Source organism: Engystomops pustulosus, chromosome 11 (assembly GCF_040894005.1).
Source record: "Engystomops pustulosus chromosome 11, aEngPut4.maternal, whole genome shotgun sequence".
Lineage (NCBI taxonomy): Eukaryota > Metazoa > Chordata > Amphibia > Anura > Leptodactylidae > Engystomops > Engystomops pustulosus.
In genome coordinates, this window is record NC_092421.1 from 40073958 (window position 1) to 40095288 (window position 21331).

The following is a 21331-nucleotide window of genomic DNA, read 5'->3' on the forward strand; positions in this document are numbered from 1 at the left end:
GACAACCCATTTAAACTCCCTAGCCAAACAATAATGATTGTGGGAAATTTAGCAGAAGTGTCAAAGCAGGACTGTTCTAGTTGCCCATGGCAACCAATTAGAGATCAGCTTTCATTTTCCCGCAACTGTTTCTAAAATTACTGATAAGCTCTAATTGGTTTCCATAGGCAACTAGAACAGTTTTACCTTCGACACTTCTGATAAATATCCCCCATAATCTGTAACTGGAACATGAATAAACAACCATTGCAGAGCTGTGCACTGTCATCTCCATCCAATAAACAGTGAATAGATCACATTGGTTCAGTATCAATGAATAAACAATTAACATAGGATTAAAACAATTAAGGCTTAACAAATCAGTCATATGAAAATGCTCTCCAAAATTACTTTGTCACTAATTTTTAATTACTAGAGTACATCTTGGGAACATACCTTGTGCCACAAGGCTGTTTTGAAATAGTATCACCCTATTATACCCAATGACAGAATTAATGCATTCTCTCACCTTATAGTCACGTCATAGTACAGTACTGAGAAAGTAGAAACTTACTAGGACACGTTGGTATTGCCAATGACTCCTATTTTAATATAATGTGTGGTACATCACTAGGGTGATGCACAAAGAAAACCATTAAAATCATATGCAGCATACAGAACAAAGTATAAAAAATTAAACTACTAAAAAATGGTGCAAACTAAGGCAAAGATTTTGAACAAACTGCTTGATAAATTCTCCTCCCCTTATATTGTACGTGGGCTCTACTCATAGGGGGGATTTATCAAAGATTGTATGACAATTTTCTGGTGTACAAACCTTGAAATGATTGCAATTTCTAGGGTCCAGTCAGGAATTCCAATTATTTTTCCCCTTATGCCACCTGCAAACTGAATGATAACATACAAACACTAACATGCAGGCACCAACTTGTAATGGGTCCCTATCCTTGTAAAGCTGAATAAAAAAAAATAATTAAAAAAAACTTTATATACTGTAATAACTTTAGGGACAACATATATAAAATTATCCAACAATCAAATATGCTCAGGGATAATGCGCTCATAGTTTCAGTGTTGCAATTAATACTTAATGGGTGAGTAATGTATTAAAATTGAATGATTTGGGTGTTAGCAGGCGCTGAGTGATGCACTTAAAGAGTAAACACCCTGTCTTTATGGAACATAAAACGTTTTTCCACTAAATGTTATACCTATTAAACTGTAATGTTAGGTTTGGTGGAATCCAAACTGGTTTTTCAAGGGATTTTGCTTAACTTTTTAATGAGCAGGAAACTGTGTATAAAAGCAGCGGTATCAAAGTGTTTTCAGCACAAGGTAAGACTTTACTACACTCTTCAAGTCATCTGTGAAATCTACAACCAAACATGTCGTCAAAGGGTGGTCATCATGCGCAGGCTCAGTGCAAAGACCCCTGTCAAAAGCAGGACCCTTGCCAGAAGCAGGACCCATGCCAGAAGCAGGACCCTTGCCAGAAGCAGGACCCTTGCCAGAAGCAAGACCCATGCCAAAAGCAGGACCCATGCCAAAAGCAGGACCCATGCCAAAAGCAGGACCCATGCAAAGACCGTAAGTATACAACTACTTATCATCAACTACTTAAACAAACACTGAATATAATAAAGCTGAGTTAAGACCTGTTACTTGGAGACAAAAGTTCGAGAGCACTTTCCTACCGTGTTTTTAGACAGAATAAACTCAGTAAAATGAAATCTGATCTATCAATGTTGAAGTTTAACTAAGTTTTTGAAGCTAGAACAAATAATAGTAAACTTTGTAATATAATTCTTTAAGAAAAGCAACTTCTATGTGCCTATTTCTGCTTCTTTCTCCAGTAGTGAACAATAAATCTTAAAAGTCTTCTGAGATCAGTACAAGTATATAAAACAAAGCTTCTGTTATCATTTGCACTATTGATTCATGCAAATTTAAGTATTTAAAGTATTTAAGTCAAAGTATTTTTTAATTTTGGACTACTGTGGCCCACCTCAGAACGCATTAAGAATAAATGTGTCATTTAAAAAAAAATAAACTAATTAAATAATTTTTATTTCTAGCTTGCAAACCAGTGCAGGTCTGCCAGGACCAGAATCCAAAATGTCATAAACCTGGTAAGCCAAAAATAACGTCACCCTAAATAGCACTTTCCTAGAGATTCAATCCTGTGATTTCATAAATAGATGAACACCTTTTTTAAAAGCATATTAAATAAATGGGTAAATTGAGACAGCTTTTTAGAAAAGTGCTCATCACTAACATAAAACCAAAACTGTTAGGTAAGAGGAGTTTGACTCAAATGACCTTGCTTATCACAAGGACAAAGTTTTGTGTACCTGTAGTTAAATGTTTTGTGTAAGCCACATGATTGATCATTGACTATAATGAGCCTTTGAAAAATCAGTAGTGACAAAAGTACCTGGGAGGTGAAATAATTTTCTCATGCTGCTTCCAATTTAGTTTACTTGATCACATCTCACCACCATCACCAGCAGGCAGTAATTTGTTGTTGCCCATGTTCTGGGTTTCTCCCAAAGTAGAAATTTACAATGAGGGAGTAGCCAACAGTGAATGTTAAGCAGAGGCATCCATCTCCAATGAGCTATTATGTTCTCAGTATGCGATATGATGGAAAAAGAGACCAAAAAGGACAAGAACAGTGGGGCAAATTTACTTACCCGGCCCATTCGCGATCCAGCGGCGCGTTCTCTGCTCTGGATTCGGGTCCGGCCGGGATTCATGAAGGCAGTTCCTCCGCCGTCCACCAGGTGGCGCTGCTGCGCTGAAAATCATCTCCACGCGCCGGAATGCACCACCTCGGACCAGGTGAAGGTAAGCGGTCACCAAGCGACACTTTTTCTGGTTTTAAATGCGGCGGTTTTTCCGAATACGTCGGGTTTTCGTTCGGCCACGCCCCCCGATTTCCGTCGCGCGCATGCCGGCGCCGATGCGCCACAATCCGATCGCGTGCGACACAATCCCGGGGCAATTCAGGTACAATCGGCGCAAATCGGAAATATTCGGGTAACACGTCGGGAAAACGCGATTCGGGCCCTTAGTAAATGACCCCCAGTGTGTTCTTTGGGAGTTTTCCTGGCTTTCATGCAGATGTGCACATAGTCTTAATAGTATTTAAAGGAAATCAACCGCTTACAAAAACAAAAAAAAAAGGCTACTCCGCTCCTCTTCACCTTGATCCCGGCGCTGTCTGTCTCTAGTCTGGACACTCCGGGATCACCTGTGAAATTATGTTATAATTAGCAGCACAGGGACAAGATGTCAGGTGCTCCGGGCTGCTAATTATGTACGCCCCAGCGTCTTCACCTCGCTCTCCCATGTTCCCAGCATTTGCTGTGCTTACTTGTATAGTTATTGTGCGCCTAAAGCTGGTGGGCTTACAATTACTAATGAAACAACATAAATTCTAGAGCATATCTGTGCCATAAAAACATCTTTTAATTCCGTAATTTTTTATTATTTTTTTTTTACAGACCCCTGCAACCCTTGCCCACCTGATCCCTGCCAAAAGCAACAACATGGAGTTAAAAAGTAAAAGTGACATGAAGGATATTACCATGTAACATAAAAGCCTCTCACGGAGCAGTAAATATGCATGCTATACTCAATAAACACATCCAATAATTAAACATTACGACTGGATTATTCTTACTTGCATTTGAAGACTTATTGAATACTGGCCCACATTTACTAAGATGCTCGAGCCAAGTTCTTTCGAGTGCAAACTGCTTGCACCGGTATTTAAGAAGTGTCCAAGACACATATGCAAGTATCCAAGACACATATGCACTTGCAAGCATTGCAGGGAGCACCACATTCATGAAAATCGGACGCCACAATTCCTGAATCTGACAAATGGCACATAGTGATGGTTGTACTATTTTTAGTAAATGTGGACCATTGTGTTAAATAAATTGCATATATGAGCATAGAGATGGTTAAAAGAACGGAGGTTAAGTTCACACGTGCATATGGCAGGTTCCATAACACTATTAAAATGTCTCTCATAGTAGTGGAAAAAAATGGCTCAGTCATTAATAACGGATGCATAACTAAAGGCAACAGAAGGTCCACTAAAGGCTATTGGGAATGGAAGATGAATTGTAGACTTTCTGGTCATCATCTGTTTTTACTTTATATTATGCTCTTCTTTAACCCCTTAATGATGCAGCCATTTGTAGCTTAAAGGGGTATTACCATCTTGGTATTCACATTTAATTCAATTCATTTTCCATCTGTAAATATTTCTTCAATTGAATTTTATGAAAAAAAATGTTCCTGTGTGAAAATAATTTCTCATAAATGTAGTCATGTTGTCCCTTAGAAACCAGATAGCTTCCTCAGATATGACCACGTCACACTCTGGCAGCGATGGCCAGACTTGCATATATTGGTTTTCCGTATTTTCAGTATTGACAATTTTGGGGATAATTACGGTTTTGAATGAAACAAAATATATAACATTAAAAATTGCCTATAAAAATCAACCCATTTTCAAATCTGCACCCCTCAAACTATCGGAAACAGCTTTTAGGAAGATTGTTAACTCCTTGAGATCTTCATAGTAATTAAATCAAAATGGAAATGACATTTAGAATGGTCAAATTTTGTTGTTTATACGTTCATTTAGCCCTAAAATTTACACATTTGCAAAAGATAAAAAGAGAAAACATCTTATAATTTGTTTTGCAATTTCTCCCGAATACAGAGACCCCCCACACGTGGCCGGTACTTGTTTTATGGGTGCACATTGAGGCGCAGAAGGGAAGGAGCGCCCTGCAGCTGCCAGGATTTTAGTTTCCTCATTGGCCCCATTTGGAGGCTATAACATTTTAGTTTTTTCAGGTTCGGCATGTGGTGGAAAGGGTGGATAAATTACTGGGAGGGGCTGGGGATGACCCAGCTGTCGTGGTCCAGGTTGGTACCAATGACAGAATAGATGGTAGGTGGAGGAGCCTGAAGAATAATTTTAAAGAATTAGGTTCAAAGCTGAAGCAAAGGACCTCCAAGGTATTATTCTCTGGAATTCTACCAGTGCCATGCGCTACACAGAGCAGACAGCAGGAGCTCAGGGAGTTAAATGCATGGCTCAGATCCTGGTGTAGAGCAGAGGGATTTGGGTTTCTAGAGCACTGGGCTGACTTTTCGTTGGGGTGCAAGCTGTTTTCCGCAGATAACTTGCACCTAAATGGAAGGGGGGATGCTGTGCTGGGGGAGAAGATCCAAGCAGGGGTGGCAGAAAATTTAAACTAGGATTGGGGAAGGAGGAAAAGGAAGACACTAAAGGAGTAGACAGGTCAGAGAGGGGGCAGGTTAGGTTTTTGGGTGGTGAGGTGAGCGGTGTATGGGGGACTAATGTAGTGGATAAGGAGATCCACAAGTTACAGAACAGTGGTGAGGATACACGTGCTGGTAAAATAACTTTAAATAGGATAAATAACTATGGAAAATTAAAGTGTATATTCACAAATGCCAGAAGTATCACAGTCAAAATGGGTGAGCTTGAGGCTCTGGTATTAGAGGAACAGTTAGATGTTGTTGGTGTAGCTTGAGGCATCACATGATTGGGGTGTTAATATTCCAGGTTTTACACTCTTTTGGAAAGACAGGGCAAATAGGAGGGGAGGTGGTGTATGTCAGAAAAGACTTAAAGGCGATTGTGAATGAAACAGTGGTCTCAGAGTATGAGGTGGAAACTTTGTGGGTTGAAATTCAAAGCCAGAAGAGCTTAGAGATGTTAGGGGGTCTATATATTACACCAAAAATTATTTTCTCAGAGGAAATAGAGGGTCACCTATATAAACAGATAGAGCAGGCTGCACAGGAGGGGACCATAGTGATAATGGGAGACTTTAACTTTCCAAATATAAATTGGGGTCAGGGCTCGTCTTCATCTTCTTCAGGATAATTTCATGGTGCAGCTTGTAGAAGATCCCACAAGAGGTGACGGATTGTTGGACCTTGTGATTTCTAACAATGAGGAGATTGTCCAAAATGTCAGTGTCCGGGAAACCCCTTGGGAACAGCGATCATAATATAATTATTTACCTCTTAAACTGTAAAAAGCAGAAACAGGTTGGGATATCAAAAACTTTTAATTTTCAGAAGGCTATTTTCCAGAAATTCAGGGCTGCACTACAGGATATAGACTGGGATCAGATTCTGTCAAATAATGATACTAATGTTAAATTCAAATCTATCCTGGGTTTTTATACTTCTAAATTTATTCCAATCGGTAACAAGTATAGACGGGCTAGATTACACTACGCGTGGCTTACAGCTACAGTTAAAAGGGCAATTAATGATAAAAAGAGGACATTCAAAAAATGTAAATCTGACGGGTCACCTGAGGCTTTCAATACTTACAAAAAACTTACCAGAATCTGTAAAAAGGAAATAAAATCAGCCAAAATACAAAATGAAAGACAGGTGGCTAAAGATAGCAAAACAAATCCCAAGAAATTTTTTAAGTATGTTAATGCAAAAAAAAATGGGTCAGAACAAGTTGGACCCCTTTATTCTGAAAATGGGAGATCGGTGACTGGAGACCGGAGAGAGGTTTTTTAGCTCTGTTTATACGATAGAAGAAAGAACTTCTGACTTGGGTGGTGCTAGTGTGGGTCATGCATCCTGTAATATACTAGACTGGCTGAATGTAGACATGATCCAACCTAAGCTCAATAAAATCAATGTGTACAAGGCTCCTGGACCAGATGGGCTGCACCAAGAGTTCTTAAAGTGGGGAAATTTGTGGGGGAAATATTGGAGGGTTAATCAACTTTATACTGGAGTATGTGACATCAAATAGTATAATAAGTGACAGCCAGCATGGGTTTACTAAGAATAGAAGTTGTCAAACTAACCTTATCTGCTTCTATGAAGAGGTGAGCAGGTGCCTGGATAGAGGAGCAGCTGTGGATATTGTGTTCTTGGTCTTTGCAAAGGCATTTGACACTGTCCCTCATAGATGCCTGATGGGTAAAATAAAGTCTATTGGTTTGTCAGAAATCATTTGCAATTGGATTGAGAACTGGCTAAAGGATTGTATCCAGAGAGTTGTGGTCAATGATTCTTACTCGGAATGGTCACCAGTTAGAAGTGGTGTACCCCAGGGTTCTGTGCTTGGCCCACTACTATTTAAAATATTTATTAATGATATAGAGGTAGGAATTAATAGCACTGTGTCTATTTTTGCAGATTATCGGAAAAAGAGTTTGTCAAAAGGACATTGTCACCCATTAGTCACATAAAATTTAACTTTTATTCTTAGCTTTTTAAATGATCCAGGGCATATAGGTGTAGGTAGTAGTAAATCCTATAGGGTGTAGGTCTATGTGGTTCGGACCATATATTCGTCTCCCAGCTGATTAACCTCACTCCAATATAGCCCCTTAGGTCTCTTATCTGTAAGCTATAACACAGCCCATTCAGAGACCAACATCATTCTTCAACACAGCCTAAACAAGCTAAGGGGAGGAGGGGAAGGGGGAGTAAGGGAGGATTCCTACATATTGCCCTATAGTTGATCTCCAATCATTCAAACACACACATAAATTGTCTAGACGCTAAATTGCAAGACGCTGTAGCACACTGCTGAATCTAAAATTGCAAGGTAAAGACTAGCCCCCCCGTTGCCTGCTACCTGTTGTTCAATAAAGAACCGCGAGTTGATTTGCACAAGGTTGCCTCTGTCTGATCCCTGGATATGGCTGTTTACCACCACAGGCTTCCCATCCATTACCCAGGGACCTATTTTACAGTCACTCAGAGATTGCCCCAGGGAGAAACAGTACCACAGCCTCTACCTCCATATTTCTTGCCAACACCACCTGCTGGAGACCTGCCAGGCTGTAGGACAGCCCTCCGGTCCCCATACCAAGCACCGTCAGCCACTCCGGTATTCTGTGTCTCCGGCTGCCTCCAAAGGGCATGGACTACACTTACAAAATAGGTGTTATTAAAACTTCATTTTTATTGCTATAAAATCAACAAAGATCAGGTCTTAAAAGTGGGTAAAAAACCAGCTGAGTTTAAGTTAGTGAAAACTAGTGATATTACATTACAACACTAGGAGTCACTATTTCTCCTTACTAAGGAAGGAGTTATACACATGTCATTTTGATAAATTGAAACGTGATAGATGTTTATTTGGTAAGCAATAAGGGCGCCTCTGGGTAGTGGTTTAGGTTTAAAACAGAAAACTACCTAAGGAAACTAGGTAACCCAGTATTGGTTTAATACTATGAGTTTCTATGATAGGTGGACACTACAGCATCACTATAAATGATGTCACAAACAGAGGCTTTATAGCACAAACAGAGACAGCTACACGCACACTTAGCCCCAGCACCCACATGTGTGGCAAAACATGTCGGGGGGCTACATTGTTTGTGTTTTATTCCAGGGAATTTCTGATATCCTAATACTACATGAAGTACCTGTATGTACCTGAGCTAGTGAAACTAAAGTAGAAGCCATGGGCACCTACTACAAAGGCCATGGTCCATGATAATACTGAGGCATTTAGAAGGTTTTTAGGCTTCTTAAGAGATGTATTAAAAATTCTAGAATATTTTGTTGTATATATACACCACTGTTGGACACTAGATGGAGCATAATACCATTTTAATGCAAGGTACACAACGCAGATGATTTAGGATCACTGATGTCATGATTGGAGAGGAACAACGTCCTGCAAGAAGACACAATATACTGTATATGGCACTGTGCTGATCTGCCGGCTGCCATAGAGGTGTATGAGACGCTACATCAGCTAAACACAGACTCTTCTGTGCCAAGGTACAAATATAATACACACAGTGATGTCACAGCACACATATAATACACACGGTGATGTCACAGCACAGAATACATACAGGAATAATACACAGATTTATTAAGAGCCAGAATTCTGGCATAGATTGCACATAAATACATGTGCAAATTGCTTGCACATGTACTGTATGTATGAAGCGGCGGCACTACTCACACCGCAACACAATATTGTGCAAAGAAAGGGGCGCTCCGGTGCACATTCGCATCGCCTGCTACATTTATGTCATTAGTCCGACAGACTGCGTTAATGCACTTTGGGCGTGTGCAGCGCCACATTCATGAAGACCATGCTCTGGTCCTTATGTATGTGGGGCACAATTGAAATTAGTGAGGCAAACTGCAGGTAGTGGGCCAGTGATGTCACATAACAGAGACCATATAGCTCAGAAATAGAGCGAAGATAATAATGCTGCAGTTACAGTATTAAATTCATGCATTTATCAACACAGCAAACATTCGAGGTTAGATTCTGCATGCCGGAGGAGCTGGGTTTTCATCGATAGACCTCATAATAGCTTTTGTGCCTGCAGTCCTGGTAGCTAAGCTCATGCATAGGAGATAGAGTCATCTCATATACCTGCCATCACATGGAATGTGTTCAATGTGCAAAACTGAGGCTCCATCTGGTGGACAATAGTGGGAAATATTACAAATGATTCAATCATTTTAAAAATTTTCCTCAAATAAAGCAATCAATATAATAATCCATAATGATGAATTGAAAAGAAAAATTAAACAATTTCAACAACTAACTAAAAAAAATTACAAAAGTAAAGGAAAAAACATTCACATAACTTGTGTAATTGTAAAAAATAGATTGTGCTTGCGGTGCAGGCAGGATACAGAACACAGGCTGGATGTACCAATATGATCAATTATTCAGCTGTGACACATGGGGGGGGGGGGATTTACTAATTATGGTGCAAGCACGACTGTCGGCATTGGAGATCAGTCTCCGCAAAGCGCAGCCCGATGTATTAAAGTGGAACACAGCTGTAAGTAAATAATGGGTAGACGGTAATAATCAGTCGTGAGGGGATTTGGCAAACAGTACTTGAGGTTCCTCCTAACCCTTTACTGGCTCCAGATACATATAAGAGACATCAGCACAGCCACAGCTTGAAATGGCACTATAATCTGCACCATTCCATGCCCCCGCCCATTTGCCACTCCCCACTTTGCAATTTGGGAAGCCTCACTCAATGCCACACCACATCCACTTTGTGTGGAGGTGGCATAAGGAGGCTGTGAACCAGGATTGCTTGTACACCAGTATACACACACTCAGTTATGGCGCTAGAAGACAGTAGGGCATATTTACTAAGGGTCCGAACACCGCATTTTCGTTGGGTTCCCCGACTTACCATTTTGCTCTGAATTGCCCCGGGTTTTGGCATATCGGCCTGCATGCAACACAAATCGGGGGGCGTGGACGTTGGAAAACCCGACTGATCAGACAAACCGTGGAATTTAAAAATAAATTGTGTCGCGCGATCAGCACTCACATGCACCAGGAAGAAGATGGTGAACTCCGGCGGACCTCAGTGGGGAAGCGAAACATGAAGGAAATTGGACGCAGGATCTTAAGTATGGATATAGACACACAGTTGACACTCCCATGAAAAGAGCAATTATTTAAACTTTCCAGCTGTCCTTTAATAAAACCTTTCATTGATGATTGTTGGTTTGCTCAACACTGGCTGAAACCCATGTCTGGGGACTCGAACCCACATTGTTCAACACAGTCCAAACAGTGTGGTTCAGGTTCGCTCATCCCCATCCATAATCCCTCAAAGTCACATATGTATGCACAGGAGCTTTATACACAACTCGGGGCATTTTGCCATTTTCATAAGTGGTCAATTGTAATAATAATTGTAATTGTATTATTATTACTACCAATTATATACCAATGGATGAATGTACAACATAAAGGATAGATTTAGTAAGTATGGTCCAAGAATTCTAGTGCAACTTCAATCAAAAAGTGGTACAAGCCTGGTATAACATCTATAAATGTTATAAATTATAGAAATCTATAATGTTGGCTCCTGTGTGTTAAGAGTCAGAAAGAGTAAAACAGCAATAGCTACGCATTTCAACATAGTTGTCATGTCTGGTGATCGTGAGGACACAGAAACTTTGCCCAGCGCCATCACAGCAGGAGCCTGGCACTGACAGACTGCTAAACTCCTGCTCTATCAGTTATGGTCAGTGTAAACACGGATGCCCAATCCAGTTGTTTTCCAGGGCTTACAGAAGCACATCCTTTTACTGTTTTTCCCCATAAAGAAGACCTACCCTGAAAGGAAATCCTAGCATGATTTTTCAGCCTATTCACACTACAAGACTAATAAACCCAGTTCTGGTGTCATTTTAAAGAAAAGAACCTACCATTGAATTTGTCAAAAGGATTGTGTTTCTAGGTGCCACAAAACCAGAGATACCCACTGTTAAAGTTACAGTCAGGAGTGTGATATTCATTTTGAGTGGTCACTCCTGAAACATGATGTGTAAAACATAGTAGAACTATGTTTCTAGGCAACATGGTACAGAAGTCAATTGAAGGCAGCACAAAGTAGGAGGGGACTACTAAATCTTGAAGAGTTTTTAACAGTAAAAAAAAAAATTTATTAAAAACCATCAATGTTTCCTGTGTTTGTATATTAATTATTAATAATGTGTAACATTGCTGTTTAATAACGCATTCTTGCAGGCATACATGGAATACTGGGCGAGTTTAGTGTGAACAGACAGCGAGTGTCTCTGTTATTGCTGCATATACAGTTTGTGGAGTCAATGAGACAGACATCAAATACAGATTAGGGATGATTCACCGGGGAGGAATGCCGCTGCTTGTTTTCATTTTGTAACTGCTAAAGGGAAAGGCAAGACCATTGTATAACGAGACTGAAATATTGATATTAACCCAATCAGTGCCAAGTATAGATGTATTCGTAAAATAAAAAGACTGGAAATATTTATCCCATATTTGTTATGTAGAATTGTTTCCCCTAAATCCCTTCCTCATCCAATCCCTTCCCTTCCTTAGTTGAACTTGATGGACAAGTGTCTTTTTTCAACCGTATAAACTATATTACACGGGTATTCCAGTAACTAGAAGTTACACTTTATCTTTATACTTTATCTTTAGATCTATCTTCATCTCTTTCAATTAGCAGTACGGATGGTTCAGCTCTCAAGCAGACAAGTTAGTGGCTACTAAAATACCATCTTAGGCTACATTCACACACATGTATGGGGGACGTATATACAGCTGATATATGTCCCCCATACACTTCTATGGGCTCACGGCCCTGTACGGGAGCGGTACGGTGCAGCACACATGAGGCACCATACTGCTCCATAGCCCGGGAAAAGATAGGACATGTCCTATCTTTTCCTGTGATACGGCGCCGTGCGCTATATCTTCCTATGAAGAGGGGCGGGGGTGAGCAGCGCTCACTACGGTACGGCGGGCATACATTGCGTGAATGTAGCCTTAGTGTCTAAATAAAAGTTTAAAGTTACTGTGGTTTACCTATCAAATGGGATAGAAAATCATTATCATCTCGACAATAAGCATCTCAAAAAGTATTCACAGATAACAAAGATCCTAAGGTCATCAAAATAAATAATTCTGAAAAATCATTACATTTTGGATAGGTTAGATAACCAGTGTGTACTGTAGGTTGGACCACTCAAACTGCACAGTTTTCTCTTTTGTAAATTCAACGTTTGTTATTTGCATATCACCCTAAAACAGGGGAACGCCTGTATGAAAAGTCTTTAATGAGATCCAAAAAGATGGATTTACAAAGATTCCATCAGAGCAAGCCCATGTGTCAGCGCAGTACATGGAAGGACTCGCTAACTTCATTGGGAAACATATGACTGCAGGATCAGACTACATGGCGTCTGTAATTGTAACTGACCATAGAGTTTACATGGAATATTTCCGGTGGGCCACGGATCTAAAACAGCAAATAGGTCCACTCCTTCCCTCCCTCACTACACGCTGTGCAGTGCTGTGGTTGGGCCGGGTGGTTCTACACTGTCTGGGCAGATGATTTTGGTCTCCCTCCTCACAGGCTTCCTGCACTGCCGTCCCTCGCTAAAAGATCCAGAGAAGGGATGGCAGTGCAGGCAGCCTGTTCTCTGCTGCAGAGCCCTGTCCGAGCCTTGGGCTCCTCTGTGCAACATTCTGCAGCTTTCATTGGTTAGAGCGAGGCCAGACCTCCCCAGGACAAGGAAGTTGTGGTCCCAGGACTGCCAGGATGGAGTACAGCTTGAGAAGAGGATGAGATAAGGGGACCCTGTCTGTAGCAAGCGGGGCGGGCATGGGGAACTGTGTGTTGTCAGAGGAGTGGACGCGGACCTGTGCGTTGTCAGAGGAGAGGATTGGGACCCATGTGTTATCAGAGGAGTGGACGAAGACCTGTGAGTTGTCAGAGGAGGGGATGGGGACCTGTGTGTTGTCAGAGGTGGGGAAGGGGACCTGTGTATTGTCAGAGAAGGGGATGGGGACCTGTGTGTTGTCAGAGAAGGGGATGGGGACCTGTGTGTTGTCAGAGAAGGGGATGGGGACCTGTGTGTTGTCAGAGAAGGGGATGGGGACCTGTGTGTTGTCAGAGAAGGGGATGGGGACCTGTGTGTTGTCAGAGAAGGGGATGGGGAGCTGTTGTCACTGACTGGTTGTTCTATATGTTAAGTTAATCAGTCCAGTGCACAGCATGCAGAATATGCATCTATGTTACTGCAGATCAAGATATGTGCTGCAACTGCAATAAACCTACATACAAGACACCTCAGCTGCTGCAGAACTTCAACACAACACATCAACAAATGTAATTCCTTTCTTATCCCCACATGCCCCCAATCTACCAGTTGCTTTGACTACACCTACTTGTGATTTATCTACTCAATGTTGAAACTTAACATAGCCCTAAAACCCTAAGTTTTGTTATTGGGGGATAAACCACCAAGAGTTTGAAACATGGCCCATCTCCTTATGCAATTTATTGCCCTTGATACTATAATTCATATAGGAATCAATTGGTAATCTGATGATTTATATTTTGTTGCAGTCGAAAACCGAATTTAATTGATAATATGAAAGACACGACATCTGATACTTATACATTATCCATTCGAGGGATTCTTGTGTCCCTGGTTATCACACCACCATTTAATGACCTTAACATTGCTTTTAACCTCTCACCATGATCAAAGAAGCTCTGCTCTATAGCCATTATCACTGCAGTCATCTAGTGATATAATTATTTTCCAATTCTGGCAATGTGATTTACCTATATCTATGGTATGCCTCCTGTGTGCGGTATTTTTGGCATTCGCTAGAGTTATTAGTCTTGTTAAATATAAATATTTAGTGCCCTACATAAAGTCCTTACTTCTCCTGTGGTTACAGATCCTCCTTCTCCAGCTTCTTCCATTCAGTCTCCAGTGGATGCCTTCAAAATTCAGAGAGTCATGCAGAGGTTATTTATTTTGTTTTTTATTTGTGTATTAAAGATGCAAAACAATTAATTATTGCAGCGATTTCCCAGTGGCCTCCAGCCATAAATCAATCTACGCGGCCCTGGACCCCTAATGCCGCTGCTACTGAGGGAGAAAACTGACTTTATTGTAATGTGCATTCTATTGTTTTGACAACTATAGAATAAACCTGTGTAAGCATTTATAACAGGGTCACCCCTTTAGCCTTCATCTGGACAAAATGCTGCCAGAAGGTTCCAGTCACTCTGGAATTGCACATTTTTTCAATGCAAGTAAAAACTGGAAAGTTATGTAGGGTTTGTCAATAATACTTAAGAAAATCATCAGGTTAACACTAAAAACTTACAGATATCTAATAATGTTAGTAATAGTAATAATTAGTTGTACACTGCACAAATGTGGCCTTTATGGAAGAGTGGCAAGAAGAAATCAGTTTCTCATGTGCAAGAAATTGTTCTGGTCATAGTCAAACTTTTTGGCCACAATGACAAATAATACAACATCCCCACTGTCAAACATGGTGGGGGCAGCATCATGGTTTGGGCCTGCTTTTCTTCAGCAGGGACAGGTTAAAATTGATGGTAAGATGCAAGGAGCCAAATACAGGACCATTCTGGAAGAAAACCTGTTAAAGTCTGTAAAGGACCGTATACGGGGACGGCGATTTATCTTCCAACAAGACAATGATCCCAAACATAAAGCAAAGGCTACAACGAAAAAAGTGAAAGTCCAGACATTAATCCAATAAGCTGGAAAGAACTAAAAGCTGCTGTTTACAAACAATCTTATGGAGCTTGAGCTGTTTTCCAAAGAAAAATGGCCAGGAATTTCGGTCTCTTGATGTGCAAATCTGATAGAGAAGTGATACCCCAAGCGTCTTTCAGCTGTAATCACAGCATAGGTGGGGCTACAAAGTATTAACTTGTGCCGAACTGAATGTATGGTGATGCATCATGCGACGTACCGCTATTAGGAAAAATGGACGTAAATAGATAGCACTGGCAAAGTCTGTTCTTTCGCAGTAGGATTCGTTTATGTCAAGACGGGTAAAAACAAGACAACGTGTTTTGCACCTTATTTTGGTGCTTCCTCAGGTCTAAAAATACCAATTATAATTCATGGGAAAATATCACAAAAAACAAAAAGATGCCCCGTATATGGGGGTAGTCAATGAGCTTGATTAAGGATTATGGATTAAACTATTTGTAACAGTGGGTTGTAGCTCTATGGTTCTAATGGCTAATCTGTAGGGTTTTGACAATGGCATTGTCAAAACGGTGATATATATATCCAAGTAAATTTAAAAAAAAAAAAATGTAATTCACATAAAGTACGACAATTAAACTATTAAAAATATTATCTAGCTTATAGTAAATAATTATTATTTATATATTCATATATTTTTCTATAATTAAAAGCAATGAATTGAATGTGCTTATTTAAAATGTCATAGAGGGTAAATATACAAAATGATGAAAATAAATGAGTATTAATTATAAAATATAAAAACACACATATATATATTATCTATATATATATACATACATATATACACATATAATATACACAGATTAATAGACGTTCTTTTATGTGATCTCTATGCCTTGGGGGTATGTGTTTGGTGTAATTGATTGATGGATAAATAAATAAATTGAGCCATTGGAGGAATAGTAACAAATAAATAGATACCGTATTTTTCGGACTATAAGGCCGACCATCAAGAAATGCCTGTTAAAACGTCTAGGTTCATATATAAGGCGCACCGGATTATAAGGCGCACCTGATTATAAGGATGAATGACCAGCAGGTGGCAGAACTGTGCACAGTTCAAGGCAGCTGTTGTCCAAGTTTGGTTCATATATAAGGTGCACTGGACTATAAGGCGCACGGTCAGACTGGCCCACCGGAGGACCGGTAAATAATCCGGTGGGCCCCCGATACCTCCGCTACAGCAGGGGCCTCCATGCCGATCTGAGGCCCCTGCCAGTGAATGACAGCACGGGTACTCGATGTGGCCGTAAGCGGCCACAATGAGCACTATCTCTGATAATTGAGCAGCCATTGACGTGCGTGCGACGTGGGCGGTTTTTTCCCCGGCACGCGTCGCACTGTGTCCCCTGATGCGCGGCAGCGTGATGATGCACTCACGGCACTCACGCTGCCGCACGTCTTGTTCTTGTCAGTTCCAGTGTTGCAGGAAGAGGAGAAGCGGAGGATGCAGGAGCGCTGCTAAAGGTGAGTGAATTTTATTATTTTCAACTAGCAGACTATATATATTAAAGGGAAGCACAGTAGTAAGGGACTACATGTAAGAGACTCCATTGCAGGAATAAATATAATTAATGGCCACTAGAAGATATACACAGTATAATAAAGGGGGGGGGGGGCATTGCATATTTATATATTTAGGATAGGAGTAGTAGTGTGTTGTGTCCATATATACTGGATAGGAGTGGTAGCACTGTACTAATATATACAGGATAGGAGTACTAGTACTGTGCTGTCCCCATATATAAAGGATAGGAGTAGTAGTACTGTGCTGTGCCCGTATATACAGGATAGGAGTAGTAGTACTGTGCTGTGCCCATATATACGGGATAGGAGTAGTAGTACCGAGCTGTGCCCATATATACGGGATAGGAGTAGTAGTGCAGTGATTTGCCCACATATACAGGATAGGAGTAGTAGTACTGTATTGTCCTCATATATACAGGATAGGAGTAGTAGTTCTGTGCTGTGTCCATATATACAGGATAAGAGTGGTAGCACTGTGCGAATATACACAGGATAGGAGTAGTAGTACTGTGCTATACCAATATATACATGATAGGAGTAGTAGTACTGTACTGTGTCCATATATACAGGATATGAGTAGTAGTACTGTGCTATACCAATATATACATGATAGGAGTAGTAGTACTGTACTGTGTCCATATATACAGGATATGAGTAGTACTACTGTGCTGTCCCCATATATACAGGATAGGAGTAAGTAATACAGTGCTGTGCCCATATATACAGGATAGGAGTAGAAGTACTGTGCTGTGCCCATATATACAGGATAGAAGTAGTAGTACTGTACTGTGTCTACATATACAGGATTGGAGTAGTAGTTAGAGATGGGCGAATCGATTCTAATGATTCTAACTTCGGCTTCGTGATGAATCGAATTTTTCCTGAAATTCTAACCGAAGTTTATGCTGATTCGTGGGAACGAAGGTTCCCCCCCCCCCTCTTTTTTCAGCTAAATGGGTGCTAGCACAACGTGTTACATGGGGCAGAGAACTCTGGGAAGGAGAAAGGAACACCCTCAATGAAATCTGCAGACCTGTAAGCCAATCAGCGACCGGCAGGCTTATGTGATGTCACACAGCCCTATAAAACCAGCCATTTTCCATTTTGGCACTTCACACTTCATGTAGCTGCTGCTACTCTACTGTGTATTGACGATTCTTGCTGCAATCCCTGGAGGTTCTTTAAGGGGGATCTGCATACCCCATATAGCAGTTCTATTTAGTGACAAAATCGAATAGGAAGAAATCTGTTTGACATTCATGCAACTGCTGTAGTGATTTGTGGACCTCTCACTGGGTGTCAGTTGTGGGGTATCTGTATAACACACATTGCCATGCCTTTTTTGGGCTATAGTTTACAGCCAGATTTACGTGTGAAATCCACATAGTTTATAAACCACTATGTCAGACAGAAAGGTGGCAGGTGGAGCAGGCAGAGGTGGCAGCACAGTAAGAGGATGTCGCAGCAGGGGTGACTCTGTGAGGCCAGGACTGCTGTTTGTCATCTAGTGGCAGTGTGTTGATAAACAACCCAGAGGTTGTTGAATGGTTGACTAGGTCATCCAATTCCAAATATATAACATCTGACTAACCCAGCCAAGAGTCCTTGGGTTCCTCAGATACAACAATTAGTAGGCATGGCCCAAGAGCAGGTCAGCGGCCCTGCGCCAACACATGCAGCGTCACCATCCAATGGCCTGGGAGAAACGGGTGTCAGATGTGGTCCATCCTGCAGGTGCAGCAACAGCAGCAGCACCTAGTGGCACACATGTCGTTTCAGCAAGTCAAGTCTCCAGCACCTCTGCCGAAGGGAGCTGTTTGTCTTTGACATCATCTCCCGGTCCCGGTCTCTAACTATGGTCAGGGCCAGTACAGGTCCAGTACAAGAGACGGCGCTTTCTCCTCCACGTTGTCAAACTGCTGCTCCTGCGCCAGTGTCCGCCTCCTCCTCCTTCTCCACTACCACCTCAGCCTCCACAAGTACTGCTCCATCATACCACATGTGCAGGGCACAGCGGTGTCACGCAGTTCTACACCTGGTTTGCCTGGGCGAACGAAGTCACACAGGGGAGGAACTGCTCCACATCATGCAAGAAGAAATCAATGTGTGGCTTTCTCCGCGACAACTGAAAATCGGAACCATGGTGACAGACAATAGGAGAAACATGGTGTCCGCGCTGCACCGATTATAATCCAAGAACCCTTATTGACTCCAGTATAAGCAGAGGGTGGAAAATATATTGATCACAGCCTCCAGTATATAGCCAGCCAGCGGGGCTCATTTTTATTATGGGTGAGGATATTCGGACTCCTTTGTTTATTTCATGATCATCAGCGGTCTATCTTGTTCTCATACATTGTATATACTTTCTCTTGTGTCCATTCTGTGTACAATCCCATACCTTGGATTTTTGTACATACCTCTCACCCGGGCATGATGGCATGATATTTAATGCCATTACTTCTATCATGCAGTTTGGATGTTGCCACTGTGTAAAATGTTGTATATAGCTGTAGCCCACGCTGTCTAGTGCCGGGGCATATCTTTCCTGTGCACAGTTGTCCATTAGTCAGTACATATTTGTAATCTTTTTACTATATTTTTCTACAATAAAATTTATTCATATTTGATCATTTTTGTTGTGGAACCTCTTTTTCTTTTGGTTTGATTGCCAGCCAGCCCCCTGTAGTATGCCACATCTAGCAGATCGTTCAAATGGAGCCACCGTCCCACTTTCCCCTTGCCTATTACACTTCACCACCTACCCAGGGACTCAAGAACACCAGATCATCAGAGGGACAGACACTACCCTGGATACACTAACTGAAGGGAGACTAGACCCTACAACTGATGACCACACGCATACGTACTTTGAAAACATTTAAGGCTGTGAGAATAAAGGACATTACCATCAGATTACCTGATGGTAGATGACTATTGCATACATCCCCATCCTGTCCCTGTGTCTTAAGATTCATTTCTTATATCTTTGTATGGCCGCATTTCTGCAAATTAGCCGAGGTGCTCTGCGGAGCACCATCAGTCTCATACTGTAATATAATTTAGGCTCAGCCTGGGGCAGCACCAGCCGCATTGTGAGAGCACCATGGTGCTGCAGAGCATTATCAAGCTCCACTCGATCTGTGACTGGAATGGCCCCACAGTGAGCATAAATTACATTACAGAGGAGCCTTTTAGTGCTCTCAGGAGCACCACAGGCTAATTTGCACATCTTATTTTTTACAGAAATGCGGCCATACAAAGATAGAAGAAATGAAGCTTGGGACACACAAGGACAGGATGGGGAGGTAATAGTCATTACCATCATGTGATCTAATGGAAGATATACTTTAAGCCCTTGCCGACGCATGCCATAAGTCTTTGCTGCATATTGCACCGTTCGTCTGTGTTTTCCCACTGATCGTCAGCATCTTGCCGTGGATTGTCGCTCCTCGTGACGTCATCGGGAAGGGACGATCCAGTGTCATGACAGCCTCGGGTCTTCTGAATAGTGCTATGAGCACATTGTAATGAAAGAGGAGGAAAATCCCCACTGCCAATACTGGTGCAAGCGGACTAGTCCGGAGCCTGACCACACATAGACACTTTCAAGGAGTAAATCCAAGAATACATATATACATCCTTTCCCTAGAACTGATATAAATATTAATAAACAGTAAATATCATAAAACACATTAGGTATCTCCGTGTACGAAAATGCCCGATCAAAATATAATGATGTTTTTTCACTGCATTTAACCCCGTAACGGAAAATAGTGTCCAAAGTCGCAAATGGAACTTTTTTGGCATTTTGAAAATTTTTAAAAAAATACAGTAAGAAGTGATAATAAAGGTTGCACAGTCCTAAAAATTATAGCAATGAAAACTCCATCAAAAGTTGCAAAAAATGACACCACCCACAGCTCTGTACACCAAAGAATTAAAAAGTTTTTGGTGCCAGAAGACCGCAAAATAAAAAAAATATATTTGTGTACAGGAGGTTTTAATTTTTGTAAATGTATGAAATATTATGAAACCTATACAAATTTGGTATCCACATAATCATACTGACCCAAAGAATAAAGGACACAAGAAATTTGTGGCGCACAGTGAAAACTGTAAAATCCAAGCCCACAAGAAAATGGCGTGAATGCGTTTTTTCACCATTTTCACTGCATTTGTAATTTTTTTCCTGCTTCCCAGTACATGGCATGGAATATTAAATACCATCACTATGAAGTGCAATTTTTTTACACAGAAAATAAGCCATCACAAAGCTCTTTACGTGTAAAAATAAAAAAGTTAACTTTTTTGAAGGTGGGGAGTGATAAATGGAAACGAAAAAAACAAAAAAAAGGCCAGGTCGTTAGGGGCTTAAGGGTTAATATGCCTATAGTAAAATGAATTTAAAAAAAAATGTATCTAAAAAATGTATCACTACAGTACCCTAGTTATTTTTCTCACAGGGTTGGCATTTTGGTGCTTTTTGCAGGAAAAAAAAATATGCAAAAGTGCAACATCAATGCAATGTTTCTACTGTGTTCTGAACATTCCAGCAATGGACACAGACAGCAGAGGGCTCCAGTACAGGGATAGTATACGGGCCCCTTGTATTCCCACATGATCAAAGAGCCCTGTCCTTATGTCTCTC

The 21331-nt window shown here is 41.1% G+C and overlaps 1 long non-coding RNA gene across 1 annotated transcript in view; it reads right to left on the minus strand.

Moving 5' to 3' along the window:
- The window catches only part of LOC140105820 (uncharacterized), a 572683-nt gene extending 558345 nt beyond the window's left edge, over window positions 1-14338 (minus strand). The window contains exon 1 of the long non-coding RNA XR_011850643.1: window positions 14280-14338. This is a non-coding gene — a long non-coding RNA (uncharacterized lncRNA). The remainder of the gene's footprint in view (window positions 1-14279) is intronic.
- Window positions 14339-21331: the final 6993 nt, after the last annotated feature.